Source organism: Zootoca vivipara, chromosome 2 (assembly GCF_963506605.1).
Source record: "Zootoca vivipara chromosome 2, rZooViv1.1, whole genome shotgun sequence".
In the NCBI taxonomy this organism is placed as follows: Eukaryota; Metazoa; Chordata; class Lepidosauria; order Squamata; family Lacertidae; genus Zootoca; species Zootoca vivipara.
Genome location: NC_083277.1, coordinates 19,096,737 through 19,111,596, shown reverse-complemented (window position 1 = coordinate 19,111,596; position 14,860 = coordinate 19,096,737). Strand labels below are relative to the sequence as shown.

Here is a 14,860-nt window from a genome sequence, read left to right as displayed (position 1 = left end):
TTCTAGTGTATTTTAAAAAAAAAAAGGATTTGAATTCTACCAGTCTTAAAGGATTTAGGCTAGAAAGCACAGAGCATCTGCTTTTCTCTGGGGCAAATCCCCTGCCAACGTACAAAGTTCAGCTTCAAGGGGGGGGGTCACAATATTTTGGGCAGTGTGGGTAGGAGAGATTGGAGAAGTGGAACTTAATTGAACCCGTGGCCGTGTACCTTTTTCTTGGCCAATCAGCCAGCCCTCCCTGCAGAATTTTTCACTGCCAGTGAAAAAGACCCTGGAAAGTGAAGGAAGGCAGTCACCTGCTGCTGCTGCTGCTTGGACTGGAAACTTTTATGCACAGAAGGAAATCAGGGAGGGGAAGGAAGGAAGGCTGGCATTATGAGCAAAGGTTGTGTATGGTATAAGAGTCAAAGGCTTCCATATCAGGCCCAGGAGGTTCCATTGGAGAACAGGTGGCGTATACTGTACAGTGGTACCTTGGTTTACAAACTTAATCCGTTCCGGAAGTTTGTTCTTAAACCAAAGTGTTCTCAAACCAAGGCGTGCTTTCCCATAGCAGCGGGGGACTCAATTTACAAATGGAACACACTCAACAGGATGCAAAACATAGAATCATAGAATGATAGAGTTGGAAGAGACCACAAGGGCCATCTAGTCCAACCCCCTGCCAAGCAGGAAACACCATCAAAGCATTCTTGACATATGGCTGTCAAGCCTCTGCTTAAAGACCTCTAAAGAAGGAGACTCCACCACACTCCTTGGTAGCAAATTCCACTGCCGAACAGCTCTTACTGTCAGGAAGTTCTTCCTAATGTTCAGGTGGAATCTTCTTTCTTGAATGTCCTGCTTCCAAGGCAAAGTTCACAAACCAAAACACCTACTTCCGGGTTTGCAGCATCCCTAAGCTGTTCTTAAACCAAGGTATCACTGTAATATAAATCGCATACAATAAACACACACTTTTCTCCCACCCTCCAAGGAACTCAGGGCAGCATACTTACTTATTCCCCCTCCTATATCCCCACAGCAGTGTTCAGACATCAGGCTAACCCATAGTTTAGGCTAGCCTTGCACTCACACCCTTCTCCTCCTCCTCTCCAGAGTCCAGAGCCATAGTTTCAAGGTAGTTAAAAAAAAAAAGTAGCTTGAGGGGAGTGTGAATCAGGCCCCACCCCACCCCCGCACAACAAACATTAAACTATGGAACTCACTTCCAAAAGACAGCTTCAAAACTGGACAGCGCTACAAGGGAACTAGACAAATTCATGGAGGATAAGGCTCTCATGGAGGATAAGGCGTGCTAAGGTCCATGGGGTCACGAAGAGTCGGACACGACTAAACAACGAAACAACAACAAGGCTCTCAATGGCTGCAAGCCACGGTGGCTTTGCTACACCTCCTGTGTCGGAGGCAGCAGGCTAGTTGCTAGGAATTGCAAACTGGGGAGGGTGCTGCTGAATTTAGGCCCTGCTGGCTGGCTTGCCTATCTAGTTGGTTTACTGGGCTAGATGAGCTGGCCTCTTCTTATGTTTATTTTTTGCGCTGCAAACTCCTCCAACCACAAAGGTCCCTTCATCTGGACTTGAACTCTCTACCAACCCACATTTTGCAACCACACATGCCTTGGGGCTATAATGACAGTTTGCTGCAATTCTGCCCCCGCCACGGCCACGAATTCCGTGCTAAAACAAGAGCTGAGCGGAGCTCCGGCAGGGCAGGGCAAAAGAAAAGGAAAAAGAACAACAAACTGAAATGAACTGCCTAATTTAGCAGGGTTATAGCCCCGCAACAAATGTAAACGCAGTGTCTTTCTTCTTCTAAAACTCTCATCAAACTGCTTTTTACCGGGGTGTTTTCCTTTTGGTCTCTGGGCTTTTGATGTTGCCCACACAACCTCTTCTTCTTCTGTTTTTGCTCTGACCATTTTCGGCTTCAAGAGGAGCTGCAGGAGGCCTGACATTTTTGCTCTGTGCTTCCCCTTCCACCCATGTGGTCCAGAGCAGACATGACAACATGGCACCGCGGAAAGGATGTAGCTCAGTGGTGGAGCATCTGTTTTACACTCAGAAGGTCCTGGGTTCCATTCCCAGCATCTCCAGATAGGACTGGGAGAAACCCTGGAGAGGCGCTACTGGCTTTGCGTACGCAATACTGAGCTGGATGGAGTAATGGTCTGGCTCAGTAGAAAGGCGGCTTCCTCGGTTCCAAATGCTTACCCAACCAGAAAGCCTGCAAAGCTGGACACGAGCGCAACAGCGCTCTGCCCACCTGTCAATCTCAGCAACTAGTATTCAGGCTCCAAAGAGTGGAGACGGACATCCACAACACTTGTAGAAATTACATTCCAGAAATCATTCACCATCACCACGGATGCCATTCTCTGGTGGAACAGTAGTTAAGTCCATTCATGGTTCTGGGCTTTGAAGAGGCTTGAACTCAGGACGAAAGGGAGAAACGGGCTAACAGGAAGGCACGCTTGGCAAACCTTCACCGTGATCAACTCCCACCAGGAAACCTATGTCCCCACCGTGGAAGGGCGTGTGGATCCAGAATTGGCCTCCACTGTCACTTACGGACTCACTTTTAAAACCGTGTTTATGGAAGACAATCTTATTTGGCTACAAGTGATTGCCAAAGAAGAAGAAGAAGTAGTACAGAAGCTGCCGAAATAACCAAACAACCATAGGAAACCATTGCCTAGAAAGGCCCAGAAAGTCCAATTCCTTTCTTGCCTCTGTGCTCTGGAATACCCAGTCTGTCTGATCATCTGAATAAAGGTGGAACTTAAGGCCCGGTTCTGCAATGAGTTTGCTGGAAGGCTCTCTTTCATCATGTGAAACGAGAGAGGGCGAACGTCTTGTGGGATCTACTTTGTTGTTGTTTTCTACCAGAATGCCAAGATCTACCAACTGGTGCCAAAGACAACAAGGTAGAATTAAGGAATTCTGAGCCCGAGGAATTGTTTCAAGTACCAAAACCTCACAATCCTTCCACAAAAATAAAAACACACCCGCTTTCCCGCCCCCAACCACCAGCTTATTTAGGGGGCTCTTTTGTTGCTGCTACTGTTGAACAAATGGGCATAAGAAATCCTTGCCAATGTACTTGAGATACTGATCTACTTGCAGGTAGCTAGAGGTGAACAGAAGACTGGGAAAAGTGAGGCTTAAACCCTAGCAGAAGTATGCTCAAACATTATCACCTCCTTCCCCTGAACCTGCAGGTAAAGGTAAAGGTAAAGGGACCCCTGACCATTAGGTCCAGTCGTGACCGACTCTGGGGTTGCGCGCTCATCTCGCATTATTGGCTGAGGGAACCGGCGTATAGCTTCCAGGTCATGTGGCCAGCATGACAAAGCTGCTTCTGGAGAACCAGCGCAGCACATGGAAACGCTGTTTACCTTCCCGCTGTAGCGGTTCCTATTTATCTACTTGCATTTTGACATGCTTTTGAACTGCTAGGTTGGCAGGAGCTGGGACCAAGCAACGGGAGCTCACCCCGTCACAGGGATTCGAACCGCCGACCTTCTGATCAGCAAGCCCTAGGCTCAGTGGTTTAACCACAGCGCCACCTGGGTCCTCAAACATTATCACCTCCTTCCCCTGAACCTGCAGCTGATCTGTAAAAGATGCAGGGACACATCCTGTATCCTGCAAAAGTGTGAATAGTCAGACAACAGGGGGGGAAATTAAAACAACACTGCTACCTCATCTCATCCTCTTCTGCATTGCAGACTAAACACTCTTGATGTTTTTACTTCCCCTTTATACAGACACCCACTCAGAAGCTTTTCATCAAAGTTTCCAGGCCTCTCTTTTGTCTAAGCTCAGCTGTCTGACCAAAAGCCCAGTCATATCAAAGGGTAATAGCTTGAGGAGGCCTGTCTAAGGTGGACACATGGGAACAGGTGCTCCTGCACCTTTAATAGCTGGGTCCCGGCATTTAATGGATGACAAGCCAAAATTCCCATTTCCACGCAACAAAAAAAAGGTACAGCAGCCCTCTCCTGTTTTGATCCTGGGCCCCCATATCTTGTCCTAGACTAAGGAGACAAAGTCTTGACATGTGTGGGCCTTAGGTATGTCCCTCTCCTACTGCTGCCTAAAAACTAACAGCACAAATTACTATTAATTATTATCATTTAATGTATTTGCATCCTGCCTTTTTCCCCCAAGATGAGGTTCAATGTGGCTCGCAAAAGAGCATTATAAAATACCATATGTATCAGTAAAGGTAAAGGTAAAGGGACCCCTGACCATTAGGTCCAGTCGTGACCGACTCTGGGGTTGCGGGCTCATCTCGCATTATTGGCCAAGGGAGCTGGCGTATAGCTTCCAGGTCATGTGGCCAGCATGACAAAGCTGCTTCTGGCAAACCAGAGCAGCACATGGAAACGCCATTTACCTTCCCGCTATAGCAGTTCCTATTTATCTACAGTGGTACCTCGCTAGACGAATTTAATTCGTTCCACAGGTCTTTTCTTATAACGAAAAATTCGTCTAGCGAATCCCATAGGAATGCATTGAATTTTTTTAAAATTTCTTTTTACCCATAGGAATGCATTAATTGAATTTCAATGCATTCCTATGGGAAACCGCGATTCGCTAGGCGAATTTTTCGTAAAACGCATTCGTCTAGCGAGGCAACCTCCGCTAGAAAAAACCTTTCGTTATGCTGAATAGGCTTCCTCGCGTGAAAAGGGAAAACTTGGCAGCTATGACGATTTGTCCGCCTGTTGCAGCAACCTTAATTCACTGTGCTAGATGCTGTATGATTTGTATTGCTTTTTAGTTTTTTATTTTGCCTTACAATTTGCATTCCACAGTTCTGCGATACAATAAAACGCAAGGTAAAGAAAATTAGAAGAAATACAGTGGTGCCTCGACTTGCGGATTTAATCCGTTCCAAAGGCACCTTTGTAAGTTGAAAAATTCGTAAGTCGAAAAACGCCATTGGAAACGCGATTTTCCATAGGAACGCATTGGAAACAGAAAAAGTCGAAGCAACACTATCTAAAAATTCGTAAGTCGAAAAATCCCTATATAAAACCGCCGTGGTTTTTTTCTGGATGTTGAGAATATTCATAAGCGCACGGCCATTACCCCCATTCGTAAGTCGAAAAATTCGGTTGTCGAGTCGTTCGGAAGTCGAGGTACCACTGTAAAAATACTACTGTATTAAAAACCAACAAGAGCATTTCATGCAGGCATGCCACAGACCACCTGAATGAAGGTCAGACCACTTTAGGAGCCCCCGTTTTAACCTCTGGTAATTGTCTTTATTTCATTTACTGCACTTGCAGCTTTCTTGCATAAAATGCATTCAAGGAAGCTTATAATAATAATAATAATATAAAACATAGCGTTGCTGACATCAGAACCCAGCAGGTTAAGAAATGAATAGTTCACAAAGAGGCAATCGATTTCAGCCATGCTAAGCACTTACTTCCTGCCTTTCTCCCACATTGGCACTCTCAGCAGCCCACAGGAATCTCCCAGGTGGCTTTCCATCCAGGCTCCTACATCAGGTGTCTTTGGACCATAGCCCTGGGACGGCTGAGCTCTGCCCTTATTCAGGCTGCCCAACTGAGGACTCCAGAATGACACTTCCAGCAAAAGGTGGCAGCCTGCTGTGGGGTACGAGTCACGGCTATTAAGAGCCAGCTGCATCCTGCGGAGCTGCCAATCAGCTCTCCTTAAGGAAGTAGGAAGAGGCTGCTGGTCAGCAGTTGCTTCCGCTCTGTGTCCTTGCCTGTTTCTTACATTGCCCTTTTGTTTATCTCGGTCCGTGTTTGTATCATACGTTTTAAGCACGGTGATGCCAATTCAAACCGTCATGGTGCCCCCCCAAGGAATTATGGGAGCTGTAGTCTGCTAAGGGTGCTGAGAGTTGCTAGGAGAGCCCTATTCCCCTTGCAGCAGGCACCCCCAAACTTCGCCCTCCAGATGTTTTGGGACTACAATTCCCATCATCCCTGACCACTGGTCCTGTTAGCTAGGGGTGATGGGAGTTGTAGTCCCAAAACATCTGGAGGGCTGAGTTTGCCTATGCCTGCCTTGCAGTTCCCAGAGTTCCCTGGGAGGAGGGGCTGACGGTTAAATGCAGGTATCCCCAAACTCGGCCCTCCAGATGTTTTGGGGCTACAACTCCCATCATCCCTAGCTAACAGGACCAGTGGTCAGGGATGATGGGAACTGTAGTCCCAAAACCTCTGGAGGGCCGAATTTGGGGGTGCCTGGTTAAATCACTCTGAGAATGTCTCCTAACAACCCTTAGCAGACTACAGTACTAGAAGGGTAGACAGTGCAGATCTTTTAACAATGGTGTCACATATTGTCGGCCAGATGCCCCCATCAGCAGTCTGGCTATAGCACTGTGCACCAGCTGGAGCTTCAAAAACAGGCCCAAGGCCGTATCCACATGGAGTGAATTGCAGTAATCCAGTTTTGAGCTTACCACCACATGAACTACGGTGGTCAGGCTATGCGCAGCTTCTCTTATTAACAGCACTTGTACAGAATGGTGATGTTCAAATGATCCTCCACACCATAGTTTAAATCAGGCATCCCCAAACTTCAGATGTTTTGGACTACAATTCCCATCTTCCCCGACCACTGGTCCTGTTAGCTAGGGATCATGAGAGTTGTAGGCCAAAACATCTGGAGGGCCACAGTATCGGGATGCCCGGTTTAAAAGAATCAGGAACGATTATCATGGCTCACGTGCCCCCTTCTCCCTCCCTCACACACACAGCGTAATGTATTACTTCCTGTTTAGCTCAAACTACCATGGTTTGATCAAAGCAAAGTTTGCAACATTCAAACACGACAGCAAACTATGGTTTAATCGAAACAAGCAGGGAGTGCAGGTGTGGAGCTCATTCTCAGTCATCCAAACTGTGGCTTACAGGATGACCAGCATGCAGCCAGCAGAAGTCCTTTTCTTTTGCTACCTAAAAGCTGCCTGCGACAGCAGCACAACCATGTTCCAATACGGACAATTTTGCCATCAAGGGGACAGTAGATTTCAACTAGAAACACCCAATTTGGCTTTGAACACCGGGATCTCTGCAGCCAAGGTACAACGGGAAGTGTGGGTGCCCAATTAGTCACAAAGGATTATGAAAGTGTGGTGATTTGTCCTCCAAAATGGCAGGAACTTTCTTCACCTGCAAAAACTCGACAAGCAGCCATGCAATTTTTGCTCTCCTCTGCACAGCGAGCTGCATGCATGTTATAAATCTCAAAGCAAACTTACCTGAGTCCTATAGGCAAGTTCTGGCAGGAGTCCACAATCGATGCAACGGCAGCAGTTGAAAGTCTGCTGGTAAATAGCTTAGAGCTGCAGCCAGAAATGAGTGGGATACCTGGGGTTCAGGCAACCTTTAAGAAAGAAAATGGGGTTGGTGGGTTGGTTGGTAAACTTAATCTCCTACTGGTCAGTATAAAATGTGCATAAACCTCCCTCCTACAAACAAAGCAAAAACCACACGTGTCTAGGTTTGCGAGGTTGCAATCTAGCGATGTAAAAAATTCTGAGCTTGCATGAAGCAGTCGTGGCTGCTCCTGCCACCCCTAATAATAATAATAATAATAATAATAATAATAATAATAATAACAATAATAATTTTTTATTTATATCCCGACCATCTGGCTGCGTTTCCGCAGCCACTCTGGGTGGCTTCCAACAAAATATTAAAATGCAATAGACCGTCAAACATTAAGAGCTTCCCTAAACAGGGCTGCCCAACAGCCCAAATACATTGCCCAACACCAGGGCCAACCTGCCCCATGAGGCAGATTGAGGCAGCCGCCTCAGGAAGCAGAATCCACCTCCCAAAAAGTGAAGAAGAGAAGCGGCTTCAGCGGCTTCCAGTAAGTGAGGCTTCAGTGGAGGGTGGTACCTTCTCATTTCACCTCAGGAAATATATAAAAGGATGTCATATAGAGGAGGGAGAAAGGTTGTTTTCTGCTGCTCCAGAGAAGCGGACACAGAGCAATGGATTCAAGCTACAAGAAAGAAGATTCCACCTAAACATTAGGAAGAACTTCCTGACAGTAAGAGCTGTTCAACAGTGGAATTTGCTGCCAAGGAGTGTGGTGGAGTCTCCTCCTTTGGAGATCTTTAAGCAGAGGCTTGACAGGCATATGTCAAGAATGCTTTGATGGTGTTTCCTGCTTGGCAGGGGGTTGGACTGGATGGCCCTTGTGGTCTCTTCCAACTCTATGATTCTATGATTCTAGGAGCCCAAACGGAATAAGCCACTCCTGCCCAACACCCACTTTGATTGACTGCAAATGGGGCTTCTCATTCTGGGCCAAGACCATCACCCAGAGTCTCACCCTCCCTGGCCTCTGGTCCACAGCTTGCTCCTCAGTAGTACAGCATGGAATTGTGACACCTTTTACTTACCATCTGGACTGCCTGGGCTTCATTTCTCTTCTCAGTCAATGGACCTCAAGCTGTAAAAAAAAAAAACACAACGAGAATGTCTCATCCCAAGCAAAGCAAATGCAAGTAACCTTGGGCCTATATATTTCTTTAGACGCATGGTACATTAAGAGTTTGGGACTACTGTACTCTCTGGAGAGTTGACTAGTTGTGTTAAAAAAGCTCAGGGGCAGAGAAGCACGGATTGCTTTATTATTGATTGGTATCCTTTTATTCAACACATGACAACAACTGGTGTCAATAGAAAGCCGCCTCGCTCCCTGGGGGGGGGGGGAATGGTCAGCTGTAGCTAGATCGAATACCAGACTGATCCCTCCCTTTACAATAATTCTTTTGTCCTCCATGTCTCATCAAAAGATGCTTGTTTATGATGCAATATTGTCTTCTTCCTGAATTCATTCTGCACTCTCTTCCGCTTTGTTTTGCAGTTTTGACTTGTAATTTTGACTTAGAATTCGATTTAAAAAAATATGTTGGGCCTAAATGTAATAACTTGTTCTTTCCATATGTGTGCTTGGGGCATGATGGGGCGGTGGCAGCACTCATCACAACCTGAGTTCCTTGGAAAGGCCGGGGGGGGCGGGGCGGCTGTAATAAATAAAGGAAGGACCACACATCTTCCGTCAATGCAGTACTGCAGCATAATATTGACTCAAAAACAGGTACATAAGCTTTCAGGAGCGATCAACCATATTCACAGAAGATGGACCTCTCAATCATCAATCAAATGAACAGTAGTGGATGGCTGGATGGGGCAGTGGCACTCACCTGACCTCCCTTTGCCTGCATCACGGCAGCCAGGGCAGAGAATGGGAGGTTGGCACAGTGCAAACACACCAGCAGGGCCAATCTGATGTTGCCATTGGTGCAGTTACATCCCACCAACCTCACCCCTTTCCCTCTCCGTTTTGTTACACAGCAGTGGCACAGGCAACTAGAAATCAGGTGAATGCCAGAACGCCACTCCACAGTCCTTTGTTGCAAATTATTAATGGAAGTGCACTGGATGCTAGGAACAAATGTCAGGGTAATGTGATAATGAATTAATGAATGGCCAACCAAGGACCCCATGCACGCACATGGGTGCATACCTGCACCTTACATCAGAGCAACGTTGTGATCCCAGAACATGAATACCAACTGTAAAAAAAAGTAAATAAAAGAGCACAACATATAACTAACTTATAGAATTTATGGCTGCAGGTTATGGCGATGACTCAGCTAGCTTTAAAATGTGCCAGACAAAGTAATGCAGAACAGGCCTGCTGATGGCTGCTACTGCAACTTGTAAATAAGCTCACCCAAGTTACTAGCCTGCAAAGATGTTTACTAGCCTGCATTTCCATGTTAGGGTAGCAGCCAACTTAGCAGGCTTGTAAAAGAGGAAAGGGGAGGGGGAGAAAAAAATTCCACCCAGGAGAAAGAGTGATCTACCCCTCCTCCGCAAGCTCTGCTGGTCATGATGGGCTCTGTGGTTGGCACAGAGGAGGAGGAGGATAGACTTACTGGTCCCGCCACTACCACCCACTCAACTACCTTGAATTCCTGGTTGCCTTGGTTTCCCAGTTGTTAAATACACGGCTGCAAAAAGTATTACAATTTGTCATCGCTAATGGGTCCTCCACGTTCAGGGACAATATGCCTCTGAGCAGCAAATACTAGGGACAAACAGCAGATGACATTACAGGGGTGTAGCTCTTCAAGAGCATACCCTCCAAAATCCAGGTGATCCCAGTTGGGATGCTCTGCTGACACACGCCAGAGTGCTGGACCAAAAAACAGGACATTCTGGGATCCAACCAGAAGCCAGGATGACTTCTGTAATTCCGGGATGTCCTGCTTAAATCGGGATGGCTGGGCAGCATGTGGTATTTGCAGGGGGAAAGGTCCCAGGTAGGACTAAGAATGTCCCTTGGTTGGAACCCCAGAGAGCCACTGCCAACCAGTGTCCATAATACTGAATCATGAAGCAATTATTCTTCAACATCAACTTTGTTGGACTGGTCATGTTGTGCGGATGCCTGATGATCGTCTTCCAAAGCAACTACTCTATTCCGAACTTAAAAATGGAACAAAATAAAAAAAATCCTTCAGTAGCACCTTAAAGACCAACAAGTTTTTATTTTGGTATGAGCTTTCGTGTTCATGCACACTTCTTCAGATACACTGAAACAGAAGTAACCAGACCCTTATGTATATTCAGAGGGTGGGGGTGATGGGAATGGGTGATGGGCTGATAGGAGTGGTAAACCTGTTGATGACTGTTAACGACTGTTAATGACTGCAATTGGTCTTGGGAGGGGGAAGCAAGGGCTGAGGTGCTAAGGAAAGCTTGATCATGTATAATGAGATAAGAATCCTATGTCTTTGTTCATTCCAGGTGGCTTCATGGTTTTAAGCTTGCTAATGAGTTGCAATTCAGCAACTTCTCTTTCCAGTCTGTTTCTGAAAATTTTCTTTAAAATGGAAAGCGTCATGCTGGTGGTCAACAAAAGAGGTTTAAAGACTGTCTCAAGGCAAATCTAAAAAAATGTAGTATCAACACCGACAACGCTCCAGTTGAAGAACAGCCTTTATCAAAGGTGTCATGGGCTTTGAAGACACTCTATCTCAGGATGCAAGGGAGAAACGTGCTAAGAGGAAGGCACGCACCGTGGTCAACTCCCGCCTGGAAACCAATGTCCCCACTGTGGAAGGACGTGTGGATCCAGAATTGGCCTCCACAGTCACTTACGGACCCATTGTTAAAATCGTGTTATGGGAAGACAATCTTACTCAGATACGAGTGATGGCCAAAGAAGAAAGAATAATACTGAGCTGGACTGACCAGTTGGTGTGACTCAGAATAAGCTTCCTATGTTCCTGTGCTTTGCTTCCAATAAGCTTCCCAGAAACTTCTGCCTGGCCACTGCGGGAAACAGGATGCCGGACCAGATGGACTTTTGGCCTGATCCAGCAGAGCTCTTCTTTCATTCATATCACCCAGCAAAGGCAATTCTTAGGCTCAAACCTTATAGCCCAAGAGGAAGCTGGTGAGCCTAGCTGGGCTATGCAACAGCTAGACAATCGCTGCATGGAAACCGCCTTCCCTTGCCAGTTTGTCAAGTTTTGGCTCGTCTGCTTCACCTTTCCAAACAAGGATGGAGACCGAAGACACCCATCACCCCCTGGGGGCAGAGAGGGTGGGAGATTTTGTTGGCATGGTGACTGACATTAGCCCTCGCTTCCTTTTAACTAACAGGAATAAAAATGTTTTGTTCTCATTAAGGAAAAAGGGAGCTGCATTCCTGATTGGTGACTAACGTCTCTGCCTGCGAGTTAATCTCCCAGAAAGTTGTGGCAGCCTGGGATGGGGTTTCCAGTCCAACCCACTCATCCACTTTTCTCCTGAGCCTCTCTAGATACTCTTGAAGAGGGAGTTTCACCCAGGTCGGGGCTCACACTGCCCCACCCCACTTCGTGCTAGGGTCCCAGAATAGACAGGTGTTTCCTCACAGTGCTCAAGGGGGTATTGAGACGCACAACTGGTTGAAGGGGTGGGGTGGAGCAAGGGTGCGATTCTTCAACTCTTATTTGTGACAAGGCTGATCAGCCATCAAGGTTCGCAGTTTTCCAGGTCAGGGAAAGCTTTTCACACCATTCTGTCTGATGAAGCATCTACCACACTGACTCCAGCAGCACGTTGCAAAGGATTCTGGGGGCATGTTCTGGGGTGCACGCTGTGTTCATGCAGGCCGCTGTGGCCAGGCCTATCAGCCCATCGAACCACTGAGAGCACACCCTAGAATACACACCACAGTCTTCTGCATTTCTATCTATTGGGCTCAGAATTGGCAGGGGGTAAGGGAAGCTGGGAGATGTTAGGGAGGTGGAAAGGGGAACAGAATACCGGTAGTTTTTACAGCAGCAGCTACTGCAAGCAAAACCGTTCCAGATAGCCACATTGCAGTTACACATTGCTGGCGAAAGTATCAGCAGCAGCAAGCAATTTTATCATAATCATAATCTTTTTCGTAAACCGCCTCGAGTTTTTTTTTTCTACGATCAAGCAGTGTATAAATGTTACGAAACAACTAAATAAATCACCAAGCAACTTGCTTTTCAAGGAAACTTATCCACCATTAATAACCTTTGAATTGTGGAACCCCTCCTCCTCCTCAGATAAGTTTCCAAGGAAATTCGTGGTTCAAAAGCCAAGTTTTGCAAAAAGCTTGTTTAAATTTGCTTCTGGGGAACTGAGCTACGTTGTGTGACTGACACACACACTGCTTTGATCTAGCAAGCTCAGCATTTGGAAAGCTGACCTGGATTGCCAGCATACTTGAATGAAGGGCCAAGCCGAAAGACCTGCTTTTCAAAGTGTTAAAATAAAATAAAATAAAATATGGCATTTGTTAAGGGTGCTGAGAATTCTGTTAGGGATCTCCCAACAGTTCTCCCAGGAGCTTCTGACCGAGGGAAACGTTATTAAAACCCGTGCTCTTCAGTAGCATAGAAAGGCTGGAAGTATCTTTGGATTGAATTAAACTGGTTTTCTTGGCACCTTTGCAAAAAAAGAAAAAGAAAACTCAGACAACAGCCAGGAGAGGACCCGTTACCTGAATTTCCCCCTCTTCTTTTTGCGCCCAGAAGAATGTGACTTGCAGATCTAGCTCGCAAAGCATTCCTCTTACAATGCCGACTCCCTGGCAGGTGGCCGAGGAGCCCTCGAAACCATCTGTGATATGAGCAATTAGCGCAAAATGCCAGCTTCCCAACTGACAACATGGGCAAGTTATTTCCAGCGGACAAGGAGTTGCGTTCCAATAGGCCCAGGCAGGCATTTCACACCCTGGCATCTAAGCTTGCTCTCCGCCTGCCTGCCTTCGGGTAGGAAGTTCTTCTGCAGCTAATACCCACACACACACACACACCCCTCCTCCAGAGAGACAAAGGGCCTTCTCACAAAACACCTCAATGAAGGAGGCAGCTGAATGAACAATGATGCAAACCAACCTTGGCTAACAAGCTCTGCCCAGTGTCCATTAGCTCAAATTTCTCCCAGTCCAGTGAGCAAAGCTGAAGAGGCTACAGCACTGGGCACTTCTGCCCACCCCCACCCACCCTGCTCCGATGCCTCCGTGGAGGCCTCCACAGGCCTCGGAAACCTCTTGGTAGACAGTAAAATTCTTGTTAAATTGCTGCTTTAGGGGGTGTTTTTCATCATCTGGAACGGATTAATCCACTTTCCATTATTTTCAATGGGAAAGTTTGCTTCGGTTTATGAACGCTTCGGTTTATGAACAGACTTCTGGAACCAATTGTGTTCATAAACCGAGGTACCACTGTACTTCACAAGGTTGCTCGGTTGGAAGAAGGGATATAAATTGTGCTCATGTCATCCCGTGCTCCCAATCAATTCTCCACCGCTCTGTCATTTCCCCCCCTTCCCACATCGCCTGACTTGCACCTGTTATTTTCTGGTGTTTATCATCTTATCCACACACACAACGTAACACATTTTCCTCCATGGGATATTTTGCTGCTGCTGCTGTTGCCATTGCCATGTCTGTTTTGTTTGTGCTGCAGTAAGCATTCAAAAACCCAAAAGTTTGGGTCAAACTGAGGAAGGGGCTTGGATATAAGAGAGGGCAAAATTGCCTCCTTCGTTTTTGCATGTTGGGGGTAAATTTACGGCTGGGGGAGCAGAATCAATTGGCACATGAATGCTCCGAAAGTTCCTATGCTGCTGCTGTTATTTAACACTGACACACGTGCCTAGAACTTGGTTAAGTGCTGCACATATATTAAAAATATATGAGTTGTGGCCTCAGACCTCAAAAGTTCCTTCCACCACAACTTTCTTCCTCTTTGAGGTGCCACATGGGTCTTAGTTAAAACATTTTATGATATTTGAAAAAGAGAAGGATAACTGAGAGACCGGAGGTAATGTTGTGTGAGTTTGAGGCTGGCCAGCATCCCTGTTTCTTGCCCTAAAAAGAAAATTATATAACATCTTTTACCAATATATCTGCATGGATATTAAAGATTCATAGCACTACTGGAGATGTGTGGCAAGTCAAAGCGCTGGCAGTGGAGGCAGCAAAAGTTTTGTTTGTGCTGGAAAACTTTCACCTTCTCTAGGAAATCCAGGTGACAAGGGCAGTTTCCTTTTGCTGGGAGGCAAGAATCGCTGGGTGGTCTTGTGGATCTTTGTAAAAAATAGGCCACAAGCTACCCTAATGGACTGCAGGTACTTGCAATGATCTGCCTTGTAAAAAACTTTTGCCTTGCACTTAAGGTGAGCAAACAGCCACACAGAAAATAAAAACATATGCAAGTTCTTGCGGGAAGGGTTACAAAACATGGTTCTCCATGCAACAACAAAAGGGGGGGGGGACGGAGAGAAGAGAAGCAAGCACCCATCTGAGCA

The 14,860-nt window shown here is 46.5% G+C and overlaps 1 protein-coding gene and 1 non-coding gene across 2 annotated transcripts in view; one reads left to right on the top strand and one right to left on the bottom strand.

Moving 5' to 3' along the window:
- The window catches only part of PLXNB1 (plexin B1), a 136,585-nt gene that overhangs the window by 99,632 nt on the left and 22,093 nt on the right, over positions 1 to 14,860 (bottom strand). The window contains 2 exon segments of the mRNA XM_060271238.1: positions 7,255 to 7,379; positions 8,410 to 8,459. The gene's annotated coding sequence lies outside the window, so the exon portion shown is untranslated.
- Positions 2,021 to 2,095, top strand: TRNAV-UAC (transfer RNA valine (anticodon UAC)). The gene has a single exon. It is a non-coding gene; the product is annotated as a tRNA-Val (tRNA).